General features: G+C 45.0%; 1 long non-coding RNA gene across 1 annotated transcript in view; it reads left to right on the forward strand.

The window, feature by feature from the left end:
- Positions 1–20,767, forward strand: part of LOC123759218 (uncharacterized) — a 50,096-nt gene extending 29,329 nt beyond the window's left edge. Inside the window, exon 2 of the long non-coding RNA XR_006773010.2 lies at positions 19,903–20,767. This is a non-coding gene — a long non-coding RNA (uncharacterized lncRNA). The remainder of the gene's footprint in view (positions 1–19,902) is intronic.
- The last annotated feature ends 276 nt before the right edge of the window (positions 20,768–21,043 follow it).

Genomic DNA, 21,043 nt, shown 5'->3' on the forward strand with positions numbered 1-21,043 from the left:
GCCTTAGACGTATAAACATCAACTTGATGTTCATGATAACACAAATAATAATATATTAATTATACTGAAATACACATGTTTCCGTTGTCGCAATGTTAGTTAAGCCTCACCGTTCTCCACAACGCTTGCCAGTCATCTGTTTAATAACTTGGTTTGTCAATTTCTGTTTTTGATTGTTTCATGATAAAAATTCAGAACAAATTAAATAATGTTAATGAGATACGAATTAATATTTTATATAAATTAATGCAAAAGGTCAACTTTTCTGCATTTCGGATTTTTATTATGTATCAGTCCAAGAGCCCGCCAGCATTCCCACCCTCCTCCTTCCCTGACCGCCACACCTGCATTCCCACCCTCCTCCTTCCCTGACCGCCACACCTGCATTCTCCTGCCACACTTGCAGTCCCAGCCCCTCCCCCTGCCTGGTCTCTCCTCCAACTGCAACTCTCATGCTCTGGACTAACCAATGAATGACCAGCTGACCGGAGACCACACTGGCTACTGGTCGGTCAGGGCCTCTCACTAGCCAGTGGCCGGCCAGCAGGACACTGAACTGACCAGTGGCCGGCCAGCAGGGCACTGAACTGACCAGTGGCCGGCCAGCAGGACGGTAAACTGACCAGTGGCCGGCCAGCAGGGCACTGAACTGACCAGTGGCCGGCCAGCAGGACGGTAAACTGACCAGTGGCCGGCCAGCAGGACGGTAAACTGACCAGTGGCCGGCCAGCAGGACGGTGAACTGACCAGTGGCCGGCCAGCAGGACGGTAAACTGACCAGTGGCCGGCCAGCAGGGCACTGAACTGACCAGTGGCCGGCCAGCAGGACGGTGAACTGACCAGTGGCCGGCCAGCAGGGCACTGAACTGACCAGTGGCCGGCCAGCAGGACGGTGAACTGACCAGTGGCCGGCCAGCAGGACGGTAAACTGACCAGTGGCCGGCCAGCAGGGCACTGAACTGACCAGTGGCCGGCCAGCAGGACGGTGAACTGACCAGTGGCCGGCCAGCAGGACGGTGAACTGACCAGTGGCCGGCCAGCAGGACGGTGAACTGACCAGTGGCCGGTTCCAATGACCACAACACGCAGCGAGGCGCTGACCAGACGAGTCCACTATCCACGAGGGGAGGAAGGATCCCAGCAGAAAGAAATTATCGGCACTTGAGAGTAAAGAGTCACAAGTTCTGGAAACTTCCTCTCTAAGGCCCTCGGTATATTCAATGCCCCGAGCATGTTATACAGTTTGTGTTGCGAGATTTTCTTCCATGATTTATTATGTATTTCATTAAATGAGTCAGGACGGGCTGGCAGTCATTGTTTAATCACCTTAAAGAATTTTATGATAGTATAATTGTGAGTCTTGTCATCGTTCCTGAATAATTTATATATTAGTAACTGTAGCCTCATGTGACCTTCCATCAACCTGCAGCAGGCAGCAGCAGGTCAGTAAATCTGGCCACAGCCAGAATCGACGGCTGCTTGCAGGTCAGTGGACACAGGTCGCTGCCTCTCCCACGGTGCTGTCGCTCCCACAGTCCCCGTGGAGAGAGAAGACGAAGGTCACAGGTTGATGCAGCCTGGACAATGGTCGCCATGTGTGAAGGATGCCCACCTCGACCCACCTGCATCCACCAGCCTATCTTGCAACCCTGCAACCCTCGCTGACCATCTGGCCAGTGCTCCGGGCGCTCCCACACTGACGAAGGAACCTCTTCTGCCCCTGGCTACCTGACCAATGGCTCCAAGATTTGACGCTCCATTAGCGGCAAATTCCCAACGAGCAATACATTATCCAGAACTAAGTCGACTCTCATACCAGAAACAGTTGAGGGCCACTAGATAATGTTCCTGAGGGCCAAATTCAGGCAAATTCAGGTAAAATAACGCGGAATTTATTTATGGTTTATGTACCCCGGCACACATCCAGGAAGCCCGAGTTCAGGCATCACATGGTCTGGGATCTCGTCCTCTCCGCCTGGGAAAGTGTTGTGGGTTAAGAAGTATTTTGTTTAGATTCGACTAAAGAGTCGAATACCGCATACTTCACGTAATATGATTGTGAAGATTAGCATCAATACAATTATATACTATTATTATCAGTCATCTTTGTAATAACTATGGCTAGATTAGTTATTTTGTCACGTAAAACATTACCGAGTTAAAAAGTTATTGTACTCTAGTAGTGGCGATAATAGTTAACAGCAAAAGGCATATTATATATATATATTAATGATTATAGTTCATTTTCCACAGCTGAATTGGGTTGTTTGTGGTGAGTGCAGCGAGTGTCATTATTGCTCAGAGTTGCTGTAGGAAGTGTAGGTCATCACAGACCGTGGTAGTGACCTGCAGGGAGGTCACAGGTCACCAGGACTGACCTGTAACAACATTACCAAGATACACTGTGCTTAGCGATCTCTGATTACTTTCCTCCTAAGAACTTATATTTAGCAACACAGAATAAGAGCAGTAGTTGTGGGTCAAGTGAAGTCATGGAAGGAGGTAAATCCCTACCTAATCCCACAAGTTTTTTGCCTTAATATGCAAATTAGGCCTTGCGTCTGGCGGGCCGATTACTCAGGGGACCTTTAAATTAGGACTGTGCGAAAGGACAACATTCTCGTGGACTTTAAATGTACCCAGACGGGCGGAAACTTGCAATGGTGTTCCATTCTGTTGAGAGGCAATGACCCTTTATGTCTGTTCAATGGTCCCATTCTATTGGGAACTCAACGTCAGTTTATATTGATATGATGAAGATAGGGGCTTCAGGAACACACACACACACACACACACACACACACACACACACACACACACACACACACACACACACACACACACATGATAGGGAATAGGTATAATAGGGAAATAGGACCGGAGTCATTGCTGTAAACAACCGATGCTCGAAAGGCGGGATCCAAGAGGCAATGCTCGATCCTGCAGACACAAATAGGTGACCACAAATAGATGAACACACACACACACACACACACACACACACACACACACACACACACACACACACACACACACACACACACACACACACACACTATAGCTACGATCTCCCAGAAAATCTAGTTGGCGTGTCTGGAATGTCACGTAGACTAGGAGGTGGTGAAAGGAGAAGCAACCCCCCGCCATACATTCCTGACCTATTGGGTGGTGGAGGTGGTCAGTCGCCCCCATTGTGCAGCCCAGAGCTCTTATATAGCTGCCTTCCTGCTCCCACACACACAATTACGGGCTATTCATGCCCGTGCCACCTCTTGGGTGGCTTAATCTTTATCAATCAATCAATCAATCTGACTCTTACAATGTCCAGACCGGCGGGAGGTGCTGGAATGCAGTGCAAACAGCTTCACCAGCTGGCAATATTGGCCATTATCCCCCCCCTTACGTCCATTTATTTGTTATTTTTTATCAATAATGGTTTTGCGTTAAGGCATAAGGCAAAACAACCTCTATGGCGCCGGTCGGCCGAGCGGACAGCACGCTGGACTTGTGATCCTGTGGTCCTGGGTTCGATCCCAGGCGCCGGCGAGAAACAATGGGCAGAGTTTCTTTCACCCTATGCCCCTGTTACCTAGCAGTAAAATAGGTACCTGGGTGTTAGTCAGCTGTCACGGGCTGCTTCCTGGGGGTGGAGGCCTGGTCGAGGACCGGGCCGCGGGGACACTAAAGCCCCGAAATCATCTCAAGATAACCTCAAGAAGATGGCGGTGGCAACAGTGATGTACAAATTATCGTTAATTATTGTTATTTATCGTTAAATATTGTTAATTATTGTTCATGAGGGCTTACAAATCTAATGCTCTCGTAGTATAGTGGCCTTCGTTCTCGATTCATAATCGCGAATCAGTCAATCCCGGGATTGATTCCCTGGTGTAACTGGTTATAGGCACGTTTCCTTTCACCTAATGCCACTGTTTACCCTACAGGAGCCATTACCCTACAGGAGTCATTACCCTACAGGAGTCATTACCCTATAGGAGTCATTACCCTACAGGAGTCATTACCCTACAGGAGTCATTACCCTACAGAAGCCATTACCCTACAGAAGCCATTACCCTACAGAAGCCATTACCCTACAGGAGCCATTACCCTACAGCCCCGCTGTAGGGTAATGGACGCGCCCACTGCCTCTCCAACACTCACTTGCCTTAAGAAACACACGCAACAAGTACATCAAGCCCGAGGTAACTATGATACATGTGTACTGGGGTAAAACACTCTAGAACATTCTTGTAATGGGTGCCATCACCCAGCCCCCCCCCCCCTCCCACGCCACCATCAATGTCAGCCCCCTAACATCACTATCACCAAAGCAGACATAAAGGGTCATTGCCTCTCAACAGAATGGAACTCCATTGCAAGTTTCCGCCCGTCTGGGTTCATTTAAAGTCCACGAGAATGTTATCCTTTCGCACTGTCCTAATTTAAAGGTCCCCTGAGTAATCGGCCCGCCAGACGCAAGGCCTAATTTGCATATTAAGGCAAAAAACTTGTGGGATTAGGTAGGGATTTACCTCCTTCCATGACGTCACTTGACCCACGACTACTGCTCTATTATATGTACATGATATATATATATATATATATATATATATATATATATATATATATATATATATATATATATATATATATATATATATATAATAAAGTGCAAATACACTGTAAAATGAGCTAAAAACAATAACATATAGTTAACAAAATTATAGAAACCAATAACTATTAATTAAAATGAGCTAGAAAATAAAACCTAAGATAAATTATATACAGAGCAAAAAAAACAAAAATATATAAGTTAGAAAAACCAAACATGAAAAAACTCAACAATGTACTTCAAGACGACAAAAATAAGTGCGTAAAGAGTTGCGTTGAGGACTTCACTGCTGAGTTCCGGTCACATTCTCGTTACAGTGAAGGGTTCCGATATGATGAGCTCTAAACGTAGTGATGAATTATTAAACAGAACAGAAAGATCACTAGAAGTGAAAGGGTGACTCCTTACTTCACAGCGAAAATGAATAGCGCACTACAGCGTCTACAGCGCACACTGAATTAATTTACCCTCACTTGCTGGTTTGGTTCGCTTTTGGTACGGTCCTTCCTCCCCCACCTGGATAGTGGACTCGTCTCGCTCCGTGTTGTGGTCAATGGTAGCTGGACACTGGTCATTGTAGTACTCTGGTACCGGCCACTGGTCATTGTGGTACTCTGGTACCGGCCACTGGTCATTGTGGTACTCTGGTACCGGCCACTGGTCATTGTGGTACTCTGGTACCGGCCACTGGTCAGTGTGGTACTCTGGTACCGGCCACTGGTCAGTGTAGTGACCCTGCTGGCCGGCCACTGGTCAGTGTAGTGACCCTGCTGGCCGGCCACTGGTCAGTGTAGTGACCCTGCTGGCCGGCCACTGGTCAGTTCAGTGTCCTGCTGGCCGGCCACTGGTCAGTTTACCGTCCTGCTGGCCGGCCACTGGTCAGTTCAGTGTCCTGCTGGCCGGCCACTGGTCAGTTTACCGTCCTGCTGGCCGGCCACTGGTCAGTTTACCGTCCTGCTGGCCGGCCACTGGTCAGTTTACCGTCCTGCTGGCCGGCCACTGGCTAGTGAGAGGTCCTGACCGACCAGTAGCCAGTGTGGTCTCCGGTCAGCTGGTCATTCATTGGTTAGTCCAGAGCATGAGAGTTGCAGTTGGAGGAGAGACCAGGCAGGGGGAGGGGCTGGGACTGCAAGTGTGGCAGGAGAATGCAGGTGTGGCGGTCAGGGAAGGAGGAGGGTGGGAATGCAGGTGTGGCGGTCAGGGAAGGAGGAGGGTGGGAATGCAGGTGTGGCGGTCAGGGAAGGAGGAGGGTGGGAATGCAGGTGTGGCGGTCAGGGAAGGAGGAGGGTGGGAATGCAGGTGTGTTAATGCCAGTATATAAACAATGGACTGATAAAAAAAAACTGAATTTCCGATAAATTAACATTTTACATTATTTGTTAAATTTATTTTATATAATCACTTGTATAACTTAAAGATATACACAAGAGATGATAAGCTAAGGAGAGGAGAAGGACTCGTTTAGAGCCTTAAATAATATATTGTGAGAACCAGACACATGATCTCTGCACAACACATGGACTCGAGTCTCTAATATATAATTTTTATTTATATTATTAGTTTGAAATTAATTTAAAATGTCTACCACAACAACGTCCGTAACCACCATAGCAGGTCACACACAGCCATGGAGATTGGAATCGAATCTGTGACGAGAGTTTGATAAGGAAGGGTTGGGGGTGGGGGAGCTATGATGGTCGTAAATCGTCTAATACAACCATGTTGACCAGTGGTCAGTTTGTGGCTTGTTGACCAGTGGTCAGTGTGTGGGTTGTTGACCAGTGGTCAGTGTGTGGGTTGTTGACCAGTGGTCAGTGTGTGGCTTGTTGACCAGTGGTCAGTGTGTGGGTTGTTGACCAGTGGTCAGTGTGTGGCTTGTTGACCAGTGGTCAGTGTGTGGCTTGTTGACCAATGGTCAGTGTGTGGGTTGTTGACCAGTGGTCAGTGTGTGGGTTGTTGACCAGTGGTCAGTGTGTGGCTTGTTGACCAGTGGTCAGTGTGTGGCTTGTTGACCAGTGGTCAGTGTGTGAGTGTCCCATTGGTCAACTTGTTGAGGGTAAGAAAAGGCTTTTCGGTCAGTTCTGTTGAGTTCCCAGTACTGCATTTGGTCAGTTTGGTCAGGTGGTGAAGGACGGTTGCAGGGTTGAGAGGTTGGTGGTTGCAGGTGGGGCGAGGTGGTCATCCTTCACACATGGCGACCATTGTCCAGATGACAACAAGTGACCCACACATTATATCACTATGGCGCCCGTGGGAACGACAGGACGGCGAGGGAGGCAGCGAGCAGCTCCCCGGCTACCTTACCTTGAGGTGCTTCCGGGGCTTAGCGTCCCCGCGGCCCGGTCGTCGACCAGGCCTCCTGGTTGCTACAATCACTGACCTGTAATCGTTCAGTAGTCTGACAGTAGATCCCTTGATGGCTAGTCTCAATAATCTTCAAGTTACAAGTCACCTTCATTAAAACAAACATTTTTATAAACCCTTAATCATTTTGAGTTAATTTAACAATAACTGTCCAGTCGGTGTTGACCCAATTAAGAATATAAATAATGACATAATCACACAAGACAATCCTCCAACACGAGCCTCATAACATTGTTGGGTCACTATATAAACTTCAGTTCTGGGGAAGAGTTACAAGACCAAATACTATCACAATACTAACACTCCTGCCTTAGAGAGCGAGAGATCCCACACCTTCTGATGCTTTACTCTCACGTAATGGTAGACCCTTCTACTGGGGTCCTTCCTCCCCTCCTCGATAGTGGACTCGTCCGGTCAGAGCCTGGCTCCGTGATGTGGTCAATGGTAGCTGGACACTGGTCACTGGGGTACTCTTGGTACCGGCCACTGGTCAGTATAGTGACCCTGGTGGCCGGACACTGGTCAGTTTACCGTCCTGCTGGCCGGCCACTGGTCAGTTTACCGTCCTGCTGGCCGGCCACTGGCTAGTGAGAGGTCCTGACCGACCAGTAGCCAGTGTGGTCTCCGGTCAGCTGGTCATTCATTGGTTAGTCCAGAGCATGAGAGTTGCAATTGGAGGAGAGACCAGGCAGGGGGAGGGGCTGGGACTGCAAGTGGGGCAGGAGAATGCAGGTGTGGCGGTCAGGGAAGGAGGAGGGTGGGAATGCAGGTGTGGCGGTCAGGGAAGGAGGAGGGTGGGAATGCAGGTGTGGCGGTCAGGGAAGGAGGAGGGTGGGAATGCAGGTGTGGCGGTCAGGGAAGGAGGAGGGTGGGAATGCAGGTGTGGCGGTCAGGTGGTCAGCGATGGTCGCAAGTTAGGCTGGTCTTCGCAGGTGGACCGGGATGGTCATCGCTCACACATGGCGACCATTGTCCAGGCTGCAGTGTGTGACCCTCGCATTATATCTCAGTCGTGACTGTGAGAACAAGACCACCGTCAGAGAGCGGCGACCTGCGTCCACTGACCTGCTGGCCTGCTACAGGTGCTGCTCATTACCACATTCATGCAGCCTGCTGAAGGTCTGACTTGCTGATCTAAAGTCAACTGTAGATCCTGCTAGGCTGGTGCAATCACTGTATTACTGTAGCTAGGTTGCTACAATCACTGTAGCTAGGTTGCTACAATCACTGTAGCTAGGTTGCTACAATCACTGTAGCTAGGTTGCTACAATCACTGTATCACTGTAGCTAGGTTGCTACAATCACTGTAGCTAGGTTGCTACAATCACTGTATCACTGTAGCTACGTTGCTACAATCACTGTAGCTAGAATCACTGTATCACTGTAGCTAGGTTGCTAGAATCACTGTATCACTGTAGCTAGGTTGCTAGAATCACTGTATCACTGTAGCTAGGTTGCTACAATCACTGTAGCTAGGTTGCTGCAATCACTGTATCACTGTAGCTAGGTTGCTACAATACTACAATCACTGACCAGCAATCCTTCAGTTGTTTGATAGTGCATCACGTGACTAGACGCACTAATCGTCAAGTTACAAGGCAGATTAACAAGTTCAAAACTTCAAGTTACAAGGTGATTAACAGATATACATTTTCATAAAGCTTAGTCATCTTGAGTTAATTTAACATTAACTGTCCAGTCTGTGTTGACCCAATCAGAATTATTAAAATATAAATAATAACTTATTAAAGCAATCCTAGTAACACAATCACATAATATTCATGGGACACTTGAACATTTATTTCAGTCGATGGGAACAATTACAAATGTTATCACAATGATAACACTCCTTTCTAAGATAGCGAGATGCCAGTCCCTGTGTCGCCTTACTCTCACTTGCTGGTAACTGCCTTCTGCTGGGGTCCTTCCTCCCCTCCTGGATAGTGGGACTCGTCTGGTCAGAGCCTGGTTCCGTGATGTGGTCTTTGGAAGCTGGACACTGGTCACTGGAACCGGACACTGGTCAGTGTAGTGACCCTGCTGGCCGGCCACTGGTCAGTTCACTGTCCTGCTGGCCGGCCACTGGTCAGTTTACCGTCCTGCTGGCCGGCCACTGGCTAGTGAGAGGTCCTGACCGACCAGTAGCCAGTGTGGTCTCCGGTCAGCTGGTCATTCATTGGTTAGTCCAGAGCATGAGAGTTGCAGTTGGAGGAGAGACCAGGCAGGGGGAGGGGCTGGGACTGCAAGTGGGGCAGGAGAATGCAGGTGTGGCGGTCAGGGAAGGAGGAGGGTGGGAATGCTGGCCGGGGTTCGAGTGAGCGAGACTGACCATTCCCAACATCCAGTCCTTGTTGGACACGAGAAAATATTTTTTGCCAATAGCGATATACTAAATTAATATACATATATAAACATATCACAAAGCAGTAAAGTTGGCCTTTTGCATTAATTTTTCTTCAAATATCAGTTCTTCATATCTCATTATCAGTCGTTAATTTAGTCGAGCACATGAAGAGAGTTCAGAGGTATACCACGAAATTAATTCCAGAACAACGGGGCGTAGGAGTTAGAGGAGAGGCTACATAGTGTGTGTGTGGCATTGGTACTAAGAATGGCTCGCGGTATAGGGTGATGTGGTCAGTAGCCTAAACCGGTAAACTTGTTCGAACATGCGACATTGATTTAAGTTTGATATGTGAGGGTTAGTGATGTAGGATGGCTATCGTCTGGAGTGACGTTATCTGTTAATGAGCTGAGTTGGCGATGGTTTATTTGTTATGATTCGCAACCGTCATCATCATCTTTCACCATCGCTGCAACCACCATTAGTACCACTACCATCACCACCACCCGTCATCATCACTACCACCACCAAATGTCACCCTCACTGCCACCATCAACACACGTCACCATCATTATCACCATTACCATCCTTAGGCTTCACCATCACTACATTATGAAATGACACAGAGGTCCCCATTGAATGGACTCCACGATGGGACAAAAAATAAATTCCTGCCAACAAAATGGAACGCCATTGCAAGTTTCTGCCCGTCTGGGTTCATTTAAAGGCCACGAGAATGTTATCGTTTCGCACAGTCCTAATTTAAAGGCCCCTGAGTAATCGGCCGGCCAGATGCAAGACCTAATTTGCATATTAAGGCAAAAAACATGGGAAACGAAACAAGAGATTTACCTCCGTCGTCGTCACAGAACTTCATTTGCACTTTGCTTATATATATATATGTATATATATATATATATATATATATATATATATATATATATATATATATATATATATATATATATATATATATATATATAATATAGGTATCGCCTGCTGAAGATTGTGAGGAAGGTGGACGTACAATTCTAAGGTTATTTAGGCTATGTAGGTTATACATATATACAGCTTCTAGTTGGTCAACATTAAATATGTTCGTTTGGGCAAGATATATTGAAAAGTTTGGTTGGTGTTTATTTAGGATACTTTTCTTTTTGGGAGATTAAACGTCTGGAGATTAATTAAGTTTCGCTGGAACATTTTGCATAAAAATAAATGTGTAATTTGTTTGGTTTTCTAATTATTAAAATCCAGGGAGATGACTGGTCAATTTGACTAGTAATTTTACTGGTAGTCAAATTTTATGCTAAATAAGTCCAATTATATAATAGTGTCATCGGTTTTAATTTTTCCCTAAGATGAGAGAGTTGTAATGTGATTCACAAAGTTGCATTACCATAGATCTCATGCATTCAACTGTTTACAGACTAATAAAATATAGTTTGCTGTATAGACAAACACAATGAATGTAGATTGAATAAAGAAATATTAAATTCATCCTCAACAACTCATCTTGTTGCACAGAGTCCCCCCCAACCTCACGTCACGGGCTCCCGCGCCCGACTGACGCTGAGTTACGCGTCCTCGTCACAAGTGAAAGTGGAATCCGTCAGGACGAGTCCATTATGTACATTACGGGGGAGAAAGGTACACGTCTATATCCATAAATTACGCTTAATGGTTTAGTCTTTTTATTTAAGTAAATACCGCGTTTTTAATTGTAATATGTTTTAAAAGATACATGAATTCCTAGCTATTTCTCTAAAGAAGTAATCAGAAACACTTATGTAATGGCCGCCTCCTAGTGACAATCTGACTTTCTAGTGTCTTTATGACTGTTGAAGTGAAGCATTAAAACATCTGATTCAAGTATTAAAGCCATTTCTGCCCGAAACGCTTTGCGTAATAGTGGCTTTAGGCATTGTATGTACTAGCTTTATCTATAAATTCATCAATATTTGTATCACACCTTGTATATGTATGTACTTTATCTGAATAAACATTTGAATTTGAATTTGAATATATTATCACTAATTTTAATAATAAGGTCATGACAGTCATCATCATGCATGATGTTTATTGATAAATGTTTAATTTGTAATATATATTCGCTTTCCATCACTACATGAGTGCGAACCTGAGACGTTTGTCACGCTAACATTTAATATAGGCCTACCTGTGAAGTTTGTGTCACACTAACATTTTATATAGGCCTACTGAAGTGACAGACATTTAGGCAACATTAAACGATGCTACTTCTCCTACACTGCTATTTGAAATTGGTGTTCCGCAGGGCAGTATACCTTGGTCCACTGCTCTTTCTCATATACATCAGTGATATACCAGTGTTGTGTACTCGTGACACAACCTTCATGTTCTCTAGACACTAATCCAGTAAATAAATACTAGACTCGGAAAGTTCTACATGTGACTAGTACTTGTACTAGACAATGTGACATTGTAATAGCCAGAATTAGGCTGGGATATCGATATCTATGGCAGGTGGCTGCAAGTAATGAATCCCTCCAATGGTGAACATTGCAATTGTAAACAATTTAAACAAGCGATAGGACATACTCTCCAACATTATATCTGTAATTGTCCTATTATCTAATGATTTCAGACCAAATTTGATGAGGTACTTTGAGCTTCGTAACTACTTCATACACTCATGAATATTGGAAGATATTCTAGTGCTGTACTCAGAATTTGCTACTGGAGGCTGATAAATTACTCGCAGTTCAAGTACTCTCTTGATTCCATATACGACTAACCATCCTGTGAGAGTAGAATATTAGATGAGTTCATAGCTAGCTCTTCATCTGTATTCTGTAATCCTTCACATAAGTACACACACATTGCTGTGCGTACCTAAGTCTGTTAATAACAAAATATTATTATTGAACAGTATAGCATTCATAGCAAAGATACATAAATAGCAAATCTACATATCTGTGTATACAGAGATACATAAACCATAGTCTACCACTCTTTAGAATATAGAAAACGAGTCTGATATCATGTCAAAGAAAATATATTCTCCTTTAGCATAAACTAAATTAAAAATTATTCACGGGAAACGCGAGTAGATAGCTGTATTTGGTAGATAACGAGTAGATAGCTGTATATAAGCTGTTTATCCCCACATATTTCACATTGTTTTCTTGTTATCGGTTGTTCTTGCCACTTAATTTCTCATTCAAACAAGCAGTTCCTCCTCATTCTTCCGACAGTTTGTGCAGCATCATTCACCAGTGTGGCATTCTTAAGCAGGACTTTGTATACCTGCCACAAGGCATCAAGTTATATATATATACTTAAACGTCTCTTGCTCCAAGATTAGTATAATTTCTGCAGGCGAGGAGTCACAATAACGTGGCTGAAGTATGTTGACCAGACCACATACTAGAAGGTGAAGGGACGACGACGTTTCGGTCCGTCCTGGACCATTCTCAAGTCAATTGTGTTCGATTGTGTAAATGAGCAGTGTCATTTGTGCTCTTCTCATCTGCTATCTCATATTCTGGTTATTTGTACAGTTGGGGGACCTCGTTCAGAAGATCACTTATAACGAATGTCTCCTTACTAAGGCCAAGGGTTGTGATTAAATGTAAAGGTTTTTCAGACGGATTAGAAATATTTACCAGAATTTTCTTGAGGGGCCAGCAGCTCTAGTATCATCTAGTATCATCATCGTCTAGTATTTCTGAGGCCGTGGTCATGTATCGTTACAAATCACATTATTTTCAAACGGTTCTCTAACGGATTTTAAAAGCAACCTAACCTATCTCAGCCTAATGCATCCTAACCTAACGATATATGAATTGTATCGTGCTTTTAGGGTATTGTATGTACTAGCTCTATCTTTATTTAAATCCAACATTATGTTTGTAAGTCTTCATCTATGCATGTACTTTTACCTGAATAAAAATTTGAATTTGAATATACGGTTTTGACAAACAGAAAACGAGCTTCGTGGACGCGTCCAGTGTACGAGTTGACCCGACCCATGAAGTCTGACCTCGCGGCTCATTAGCGAAATGAGACGAAACTATAACTAGTATATTATATTGTTGACATGTGGGCGTTGGGTTGTAGGGTGTTCTTGGCCTTGTCCTCAGCCTCGACGAAGTGGGTTGAGGACGCGACACACTGAACTCCATGGCGGGGGTTCCTGGCGGAGGAGCCAGCGAGGAAGGGGCCGTGGGCGCTGTTGCTATGGGTCAAGAGTGCCGTTTCCCAGTGGGTGGATGTAGGTGAAGGAGAGGGGTGCCGGGTGCCAGGGAAGTGGCACATGAGAGAGCCAGAGTGAGGAAGGAGGGAAGCCTCGACGGTGTGAAGTAAGTCAGCAGCGCTTGTACGAACGAGTGAAAGTGGTACACGTCGACCACACCTTCACTCAAACTCACTTTCTCTGCTCTGATTTCGGGGTTTCGCGGGGCGCCAGAGGTCACCTGAGGGAACATGTAGAACGGCGAGAGACGCCGCCGCCCGTGGAAGGAAGAGTTCCGGGAAGTTTTCGAGCAGTATTACTCTAAGATTTGGTGGACCAAACTCTCACAAGTCGAGCCTGGCCTCAGGCCGGGCTTGGGGAGTAGAAGAACTCCCAGAACCCCATCAACCAGGTAACCAACCAGGTATCAACCAGGAGGAAGTGAGGTGAGAGAGACGTCCTAGACCCCGCCCGCCCCAACAACCAGCGTTCTTAGTCACCGCTGATCATAGTCTGGCCCATCAATTTGAGTCCGGTTGATTAGGCATTTTTTGGAGGTGTTTATAAAGTCCAGTTTGGAGATTCGCTGCCCTTTGTGCTTCTGTTGTCTACTTATAAAAACCCTACTCTTATCTGAAAATAATTATATAATACTATAATTTGTGTTCTTGTCCATGATATGAGGATGAAAAAAAGTACTGGAGAGTAGAACAAGAAAACTGGTCATTCCACACTGTACCCTGCCGGAGCCAGTGTTATACGGGGAATGATCCGGATTTTCATTAGATAATTATTACTTTCTGGGTTCTGTTCCCTGGGAAATTAGAGATCCATCTTCCTGCATTCCCAGTAATTCCTTACGTGTGCATTTTGTGTCCAATAACACGAAATGTGTTATTGGACACATTTTGAAAATTTGTGTATATTATATTAGTGTTTTTCTTATCTAGAGCGCCATCGTGGTCTAGCAATAGTGAGAGGCAGGAGCGCCGGGTTCTGAGCCCATGTTGTCCAGGGTCACGGACACGCTGGGATTCCATGGCTCTTGTGATCCTACTTTTAATAACTCTTGCAAAGATTTTGTGATATTAGTGTTATCGATCTATAATAGTTTACATCTGCTTTACTAACGCCTTTGTGAAGGAGTGCGAGCTCTGCTGCTCTATTAATGTCGAGGATAACACCAGTATCTTGGCTCTACAAAAAGATGTTTAGGGGCTATGATAGCTTTTTTTTCAATTCTCGAATTCAGAATTCAGATTCCTGAAATATAGAATTCAGGAATCTGGAGCTGGGGCGAGGCATGTTGTCAGTAGTTACTTCAGAGTCCAGTCGGGTTAGTTGATGCAACAGCATCTGTGCTAAAATATTGCATCATTTGCAATATTTTGCAAATTTGCCATGAGAACATGTGTATGTCAGTGGCTGTTTGGGCTAGCAAGTTCTGCGGTATTAGATGTTCTGCTGGTCTGAACATATTATAAAACTCTATGGAATCGTCAGCCATCATTTCATCTCCAAGGACTTCATTGGTGTCGCTAATTAACACGAACAACCCAACCAAACGTAGCCTAACACGTTCGAGAATACACACTTTCAGAGTAGTTAACAAATGGAATGCATTAGGCAGTCATGTGGTGGAGGCTGACTCCATACACAGTTTCAAATGTAGATATGATAGAGCCCAATAGGCTCAGGAACCTGTACACCAGTTGATTGACAGTTGAGAGGCGGGACCAAAGAGCCAAAGCTCCCCCCCCTCCCCCCATGCACAATTAGGCGAGGACACACACTTTGGACTCGAATATGTTTGGCTAAAATGTTTTTTTTTTTTCTTGGTTTGGCGAAACAGCCGCTCTGTATACTTCGGACGATTGGTTAAAGTGATATTTATTTATTAACTACAATATTTGTTTGATTTAATTTTATATTCATAAAGAAATGAATATGATATATGTTTACTTTTCGTAAGTGTAAAGCAAAGCAACACAATCTGAAATTAATCATAATCATGACAGAAAAACATGTAAAATAATGATAGGATAAATTTATTAACATGTTATTGAGACAATTTGATTTAGTCTGCAGAGGGTGGCGGTTGAGGCAGGAGTGGCAGGACGGCGAGTACCTCCCTTGCTCACGTCTGGTCGCGCACTGACCTCCCGCGGTGTGTTGACGTGTTGCCTAAGCTTGACGCCTGTCAAGCTTAGGCAACACAACAACAACTCACCAACCAGCAAGTATACTTTAGTCCTCAACATAGTTTGGTCTAGAACAAACTCTAAGTGTACACACACCGAGAAGCGGGTATACACCTCTGGGTGTGTGTATATATATATATGCCATGAGCAGCCTTGACCATGGAGGAAGCACTATCACTTCCCGCCCGGGCTTCATGCCAACGGTCGCCACTTACTGGAATATATTATCATCTTTACTAAGTATATAATCTTGCTGTTGGAGGAGCACAGACTCTCCAGTGCTAGATTTACATATTCTAAATATCATAGAACGTGAAGAGCTCCAAGTCCTTTGTTTAAATAAAGTGTTTTATAGAGCGAGTGGTACCTCCGCGAGCGGAGAAAAAGCGACCATCTTCCTCGGTCTGTCAACAAATACCGGGACTCTCCATTACTCAGCCGGGGGAGAGTCCCTATGCCGCACCAAATTATTATTTGTTTAGCAACTAGCTTCCACGCAATAATAATTTCATCAGTATTCAAAGACTTTGATGTCAATTTAATTAAGCGTGTTGTATCTGTTATAGTTATAACGGAATTCTAGTTTCCACCAAGCGAGTGCTACGTGGTCTTACCCCATGGCGGGCGAGTCCATTCTCATAATTTCACTGGTGACGTCACGGGGTCATAGCCATGGCGGGCCGTGATCATATCCCCCCATGCCGCCCCCTCAACCCCCCCCGAACCCCACTTCTGCCCCCCACCCCACCTCTATTTCCACCCCCTACCAGCCTTTGTCCTGCCCCTTCCCCCCTACGTTCACTCCCTCTACCTGAAGACTTCCTCACCTCAAGGCTTTCCCTCTATGGTTCCTTCTGTCCCTCAACCTTCTCTTCCCTCCCTCCCCATCCCGCGCCCTCCCTCTCATGGGGTTCCCTCAGGAATAAATGAAATGGGTTCCCGCCAAAAGATCACCGCCGCTGGGCGTGCAGGAACCCGCCATCACCGAGACCGTGTGGGCGAGGCAGAGGGCGGGATCATACAGGTCGCCAACTGACACAAATTTATCATTTAGATATTTAGTTTATGCTACATATTAGGCGTGTTGTCGGGTGTAGCACAGTGGACTGCGTTCTTGTATCACAGCCCGGGGGATATCTGGATCAATTCCCGGCCGGGAGAGAAATCGTTGAACACCTTTTCTTTCATCTAATGCCACTGTTCACCTGGTAGTAAATAGATTATCGGAAGTTAGGCAAATGTTGTGGGTTTGCATTCTGGGGAATGTTAGTATGATTAAAAAAACACAATGGCGCAGGACCAAGTATAACAATACTGACTTACTGACAGGAACGTGTAGAACAAAAGGCTTAAATTTTATGGGAATCATAATAGTTACTTGCACGTATTAGGCTGTGTTCAAGTTCAATAAAGTACCTTTATTGAGATAAAATATATCTCAAAGGTATAGAGTAGGTTAGGCTATTACCGCCCTCCTAAGGCTGTGTTGGGAGTACTCTGGATGATGGGTTTTGTTCATAGTTAAATACAAGGCTATTGGCTTTGTGAGATTGTATTCAACAAAACCTGTTATAATGTAAGTCTTTGACATCGTCCTGTATATATATATATATATATATATATATATATATATATATATATATATATATATATATATATATAACTTAAGGAGGGGGTAGGCATGTGACATTAGGCCTACTATATGAATGTGGGACAGGAGAGAGTATGGAGAGCCTCTGGAATTCTTTCCATTGTTAACTGTAGGCCTATTTATGGCAGCCTATCGACCCTGCACCTATGATCTTGCGTCTAATTCAGAACATTTTCATGTTTGTGTGTTCAAAAAATACACATTTCATATCATTTAAGAGCGCTGTTTCCGCGTAATTATCACTGCATTGTTACAGAGTATTTAGAAACGACTTTAACGAAATTCATGAAGCTTCGACCATTGGCGCGGTAGAACTACGTCGCCACGCCCTTCGGCTAGCGGTAAGCCTCGCTGAGGTCAAGACCTGCATTCCACGCCCCGGTACCTTTAGTGCCCTGGTTCCTTAGGTGGAAAATGTGGACCAAGGTTTTCGGGGGCGCTGTGCGTGCTAACGAGGCTACCTATACCAGCCTGCTGGCGTGTCACTAACCCACATTTGACTCCTAAAATGCCACTCGACTCCAATCTGCTCCAGATGCGAAGCCTGGGGGTCTTGTGAGCGACATGCTGGTCGGTATTGTGTAGGTACCCACGCCTCAAGGCTGGACCTACGCCCGGCGTCAGGCGTAAGGAATCAACTCGTCCTCTCGAAAAGTACATTGTATTTTGACGTATAATCGACTTGAGAATGGTCCAGGACGGACCGAAACGTCGTCGTCCCTTCACCTTCTAGTGTGTGGTCTGGTCAACACACTGCAGCTACATTATTGTGACTCATCGCCTGCATTGACGTATAAATCTCCCTAAGGCCAAAAACTGATCAACTAATAATCCTAACGGCTCACAAAATTGACGTGATTTCCCGTTTTCTTCTCGTGGGTCCTCGACTCAACCACAAAGAACGTAGCTTTTCACTCGTATGCGTTACATAAGCCCAAAAATTGTCGCACTAGAAAATGGAAGCGGCTGGCGTAAGTGACATACTGTCCCGTTTTCTGTTTTGGGTCCTCAGGATGCGATGCTCGGTTAACGGGCGTTGTATCCTGAATACGTGATTAGTTTTGTCCACACCTCCCTAAGAGTGTATTGGGCAGCAGTATATGATTGTTTGTCTATTGTATGGTTTTGTGGGGCCCCCTGGTGGGACCTGTAATAGATGAAGGTAGAAATACCCTAAGCTATTGTCACCTTTTTGGGATGTATTATAATTTTTCAATAAACTTGCTTGAAGTTGACCGGTACGCATCCTCTGAATGAACACACCGTCATAGCAACGTGTACCATATACCCATTGTTCATACCCACAATGGGGGGTATATGGTACACCACATACCCCTCCACACTGGATGGGTAATGGGTCCACTACCCTTCTATAGGATGGGTAATGGGTCCACTACCCCCTATGGGATGGGAATATGGGGACCATTACACCCACAGGCTGTGTATTGGGTTCAATACTACCAGTACATGTACTCTGTACCCCCCACATGTACCCTGTACCCTCCACATGTACCCTGTACCCTCCACATGTACCCTGTACCCTCCACATGTACCCTGTACCCCCCACATGTACCCTGTACCCTCCACATGTACCCTGTACCCTCCACATGTACCCTGTACCCTCCACATGTACTCTGTACCCTCCACATGTACCCTGTACCCCCCACATGTACTCTGTCATCTTGGACGTATTTAAATACAATAGAAAGTTGTATTTGGTTTGTGAATTAGATTTTGAAATTAACAACTTCAAACATTCAAGCTGGGGATCATTATTGGTTCATTAGAGACTCGTTCGTATTTGGAGAAGTCAAGGAGTGGTTGTTGGCCATTGTTAATTGACACTTCAGACTCGCAAAATGTTAACCAATGGGGTGAGTTGTAGGGGTGAATGTCAACCAATTAGCGGCCGGGTTTGGCTGCCTGCTGGTTATAAAAGGGAGGATGAGACCAAATGCACTTCAGTGTGTTTTACCTCACTTTTGGTATACAGTTCCAGCTTCGTCTCTTGGAGGTGAGCTGTATGTTAGGGGGGGGATCCCCTCCCCCGCCCCTTTGTTGCGTCCCCCCCCCCTTCCCTCCCCTGCCCCTTTGTTGCGTCCCCCCCCCCTTCCCTCCCCTGCCTCCTTGTTGCGTCTCCCCTTCTCTCCCTCTTTGTTGCTTCCTCCCTCCCTTTCCCCTAGTTCTCAGTACTGGAACTAGGTAAGTGTATGGGGAGAAACTACCATTACGTCAAATTTTCCCTGACGAATCTAAGGTCGGGTTAAATCTGTATATCCAGTCCATACTTGTTCTTATTGTCTATATTGTGGTATTGGACCCCATGTCAATCATATATGGGTGGTATTGGACCCCATACACACCGTGTGATTAGTTTTGCATCCTATACCCATCCTGTGGGCGGTAATGACAGTTAATGGTGTCTAACGAGGGCTTAATGAAATACATTTACGTAACGGTAAAAACTTTTTTTTTTTAACCTGACATTCCTAATGTTTACTGTCTCGTCCTCAGGTCCGGCCAACTACAGCCCCACGAGAGAAGGTAACGAGGACAGTCACTGTACTGAACAGCAACTACGAATGAATATAGACGCACTGGTACTGACCCAACATCTACCCAAAGTCCGTTCCATCCAGCGGTCAAACCCCAAAGACGCTTTCATCAATTTGAGCATGCTGTTCGTTCAAAACTAGAATTTTTTTTAAATATAAACCATTAGCATATTGTGCTTATTTATGCACTGGTTTGGTGTTTAGATTCTGTGGGGGATTATTTGTATTGGTACGTGGGTGAAGCATTTACAGCGTTGTGGTTCTGACAAAATTCGTCAGTGAAGTACTTGTTCCGAAAGTGTTCGAACGTAATTAGTTTAGTAACAGCCTGTCCTTCAGAGTCCATACACCCGCCAAACCCATTGTTTATGAATGGAAAAAAACGGTTTGTACAAGACTCAAAACTGATGTTCGAACAAGTGCTTAACTGACGACTTCTGTTCGAACCACAAGGCTATAAATGCTTCACCCACGTACTAAATAAGAATCGCAAACAGAATCTAAACGCCTAAAATATGCCTATATATGTACAATATGCTAATATAATTTATATTTGAGAATGTTTTGTATAAACAGCACGTAAAAAATTTATGAATGCGTCTGTGAGGTTGACCGCTGGATGGAATAGACTAGAGTCGAAGACGGGTTGTGTGAAAAAAATTAATTCATAAACAGGGGATTTGGAGACATGGAATAACTTTTGCGTCTGGAGGCTGGACCGCGTCACCACTTTGTATTCTAATTTAAGAGCTCACTTTCTGATGGTACTTCGCGCCGATTCATGACTCAAACTTCGAATTTAAATACTAAATTGCTTCCTCAAACACTGGCATTTTATCATACCTTCTTTATTTAACTGTTTACTACTGGACACAATGTTCTCCCGGCCCGGTCTCTGACTAGGCTGTTATATGATGCTGCTATCCTGACCCCCCACAGCCCGGATGACTAGTATAATTCATAGATCCTAGAATCTAGTTCCAAACTAAACTGACTTAATCCTTCCCTTTGGTGCCTTCTATTGATAATTACTTACTTACCCCTCCCCTATATACATTTTTCTCTTGCATTTAATGATGCCACTGAAGTAATGACCATTA

Source organism: Procambarus clarkii, chromosome 15, assembly GCF_040958095.1.
Source record: "Procambarus clarkii isolate CNS0578487 chromosome 15, FALCON_Pclarkii_2.0, whole genome shotgun sequence".
NCBI lineage: Eukaryota > Metazoa > Arthropoda > Malacostraca > Decapoda > Cambaridae > Procambarus > Procambarus clarkii.